This window comes from Triticum dicoccoides, chromosome 1B (assembly GCF_002162155.2).
Source record: "Triticum dicoccoides isolate Atlit2015 ecotype Zavitan chromosome 1B, WEW_v2.0, whole genome shotgun sequence".
In the NCBI taxonomy this organism is placed as follows: Eukaryota; Viridiplantae; Streptophyta; class Magnoliopsida; order Poales; family Poaceae; genus Triticum; species Triticum dicoccoides.
In genome coordinates, this window is record NC_041381.1 from 662,029,832 (window position 1) to 662,033,854 (window position 4,023).

A 4,023-nucleotide genomic window follows, 5' to 3' on the forward strand; every position below is an offset into this window, starting at 1 on the left:
AAAACATATACTAGGAAAACATGCCCCTACAATAGCCAGTTCGCTAGTCGCTACTGCTACTACATGGGTCGGCCCAGTCGGGGGAGGGGGGGGGGGCTCAGCGTTTGCTCATCTATTTGCTACATGGAGCGACAAATATGAGCTCCCATCTTGTGTGTTTCTAGTCCTTGCATCCCCCATGTAGGTTGCGTGGGACTAAATTGACCCGTTTGGTTCGGTGGGCTGCATCAAAATTTGGGTCTACACGAATAAATATCAATGCACCGCTAAACCATACCCTAGAGGAACTCCTGACTCGACAGTTTCCAGGGAGCCAAGCTCGTCTCATGCAAGGAGGAACACGATGCCAAGCTTGTGCAAGCAGGGAGATGGCGCGAGCTCGTGCACGTCCTCGAGATGTCGGCACGAGTAATTTTGTCACCTCCCGCTAATTGCCCCTGCCTATTTCTCCCCCATAGGCTCACCGCCCCAACCCGCACCACCATTCCTCTCCCGTCTTCAATCTCTCTGTGTTGGAAGCTTCTTCACTGAAAAGCAGGTAAGTGGCACCATCTTCTCCGGTTGTCGGTGGTCGGTAGTGGCGATCCTTCCTCCTCCTCTTCTCTGAGTTCTTCCTTGCCTCCTCTCTGCTCCTCCGATGGCTGTAAATTATATTACTTCTTACTCGGTGTAGCTTAGATTTGTTAGCATGTAGTATGGTAGGTATGCGAGTATTGCCTCATGATGTTGTATGAGGATGTGGTAGATCATATGCTAGTTGTGCCATTTAGGTAGCATGGTAGGTTTTTCTTGTCGATGATTATGTTTCATGGTGTTGTGGTGATACTTCTCCGTCGTATCTATAATTTTTTATTGTTCCATGCCAATATTCTACAACTCTAACATACTTTTGGCAACTTTTTATACTATTTTTGGGACTAACATATTGATCCAGTGCCCAGTGCCAGTTCCTGTTTGTTGCATGATTTTTGTTTCACAGAAAATCCATATCAAACGGAGTCCAAACGGGATAGACGAAGATTATTTTTGGAATATTTATGAATTTTGGGAAGTGGAATCAACGCGAGACGACGCTCGAGGGGCCCACGAGGCAGGGGGCGCGCCCCTGACCCTCGTGGACACCTCGTAAGGCAGTTGTTGTCCTTCTTTCGCTGCAAGAAAGCTAATATCCGGAAACAAATCGTGTTGAAGGTTTCAATCCAATCGGAGTTACAGATCTCTGGGAATATAAGAAACGGTGAAAGGGCAGAATCTGGGAACACAGAAACAGAGAGAGACAGATCCAATCTCGAAGGGGCTCTCGCCCTCCCACGCCATGGAGACCATGGACCAGAGGGGAAACCATTCTCCCATCTAGGGAGAAGGTCAAGGAAGAAGAATAAGAAGGGGGGCTCTCTCCCCCTCTCTCCCGGTGGCGCCGGAACGCCGCCGGGGCCATCATCATCACCATGATCTACACCAACACCTCCGTCATCTTCACCAACATCGTCATCACCTTCCCCCATCTCTATTCAGTGGTCCACTCTCCCGCAACCCACTGTATCCTCTACTTGAACATGGTGCTTTATGCTTCACATTATTATCCAATGATGTGTTGCCATCCTATGATGTCTGAGTAGATTTTCGTTGTCCTATCGGTAATTGGTGAATTGCTATGATTGGTTTAATTTTCTTGTGGTTATGTTGTTGTCCTTTGCTGCCAATCATATGAGTGCGCACGTGGATCACACCATAGGGTTAGTTATATGTTGAGAGGACTATGTATTGGAGGGCAAGAGTGACAGAAGCTTCAACCTAGCATAGAAATTGATGCATACGGGATTGAAGGGGGACAAATATATCTTAATGCTATGGTTGGGTTTTACCTTAATGAACGTTAGTAGTTGCGAATGCTTGCTAATAGTTCCAATCATAAGTGCATAGAATACCAAGTCAGGGATGACATGCTAGCAGTGGCCTCTCCCACATGAAACTTGCTATCGGTCTAGTAAAGTAGTCAATTGCTTAGGGACAATTTCACAACTCCTACCACCACTTTTCCACACTCGCTATACTAACTTTATTGCGTCTTTATCTAAACAGCCCCTAGTTTTTATTTACATGCTCTTTATATTCTTGCAAACCTATCCAACAATACCTACAAAGTCCTTCTAGTTTCACACTTGTTTTAGGTAAAGTGAACGTTAAGCGTGCGTAGAGTTGTATCGGTGGTCGATAGAACTTGAGGGAATATTTGTTCTACCTTTAGCTCCTCGTTGGGTTCGACACTCTTACTTATCAAAAGAGGCTACAATTGATCCCCAATACTTGTGGGTTCAAGACCTTTTTCTGGCGCCGTTGTCGGGGAGTCATAGCGTGGGGTGAATATTCTCGTGTGTGCTTGTTTGCTTTATCACTAAGAAATTTTTATTTGCTATTCTTAGTTGTTTTCTATCTCTAGTTATGGGTAGGAAACGCAAAATACCAAAAAAAATAGTTGTGCCTACTACACCAATGGTTGAAGAACCACTCAAAATCTATCACACTCCTAAAGCTTTTTACTTGGATCATCTTTGATCCCTATGTGCTCGGGCTGAAACCCCAACTAGCTTAGTTGAGGGAAAATCTTTAGATGAGCATGCTTGTTATGTGCGACACCGCATATCTGAAAAAGGGAAACTTTTACTGGATGAAATTCATCGTTTGCAATGTTATGCTTGGAATTTATGTGAAATATATGATTTTACTTGTTGTTCTGAAAACCCTAAGAAACACCTTCCCTATCAATGTGAGTTTAGTGATAATGGAATCGTATCTTCGTATGCTAAGGGTGTTTATGATTACTATGATGTTCAATAAACTGAAGAATTTATTGCTTTTAAGGGTGCTTATGAAATTGCTTGTTTGATTTAAAAGTATGATGCTACTCTTTACAAATCTGAAAAATTTGCCATACTTAAATATTGTTATGATAATTATGCTTCTAATGCCTATGTTAAACCATATATTGAGGACTCCTCCGTTGTCCAAGAAGATACTAATATTTTGCAGGAGTCTATGGAAGAAGAAATTGATGAAAATGTGAGCTCATTGGATGAAAAAGATGAGGAGGAGAGCGAAGAACAAAAGGAGGAAGAGTGGGTTGATCACCCGTGCCCACCTTCTAATGAGAGTAACTCTTCAACTCATACATTGTTTAATTTCCCTTCGTTCTTACCGAAGGATGATTGCTATGATGATTGTTATGATCCCGTTGATTCTCTTGAAATACCCCTTTTTGATGATGCTTGCTATGCTTGTGGCCATGATGCCAATATGAATTATGCTTATGGAGATGAACTTGCCATAGTTCCTTATGTTAACCATGAAATTGTTGCTATTGCACCCACACATAATAGTCCTATTATCTTTTTGAATTCTCCAAACTACACTATATCGGAGAAGTTTGCTCTTATTAAGGATTATGTTGATGGGTTGCATTTTACCGTGCACATGATGATTTTGATAGATATAATATGCATGTGCTTTCTGCTCCAACTTGCAATTATTATGAGAGAGGAACTACATATCCACCTCTCTATGTCTCCCACACGATGAAATTGCAAGAAACTGTTTATACTATGCATTGGCCTTTACTTGGTGTGCATGAATTGTTCTTCTATGACATGCCGATGCATAGGGAGAGAGTTAGACTTCGTTGTTGCATGATATATGTTACTTTGTGCTCACTACTAAATTACAAATTATTGTTAATTAAAATTGGCTTTGATATACCTTGGGATCCGGGTGGATTCATTACTTGAGCACTATATGCCTAGCTTAATGGCTTTAAAGAAAGCGCTGCCAGGGAGGCAACCCGGAAGTTTTAGAGAGTCATTTACTTCTTTTGAGTGCTTTTATGTAGCCTAAAAACAAAAAAAAATAAAAGAGGGGAACCCAAAACGTTTCAAAAAGGAAAGTGAAAGTGAGAAAGACAAGCATTGTTGAAGTGGGGGAGCTCCTTGAACTTTGTTCATGCTCACGGAAACTTTGTGAATCTTAATT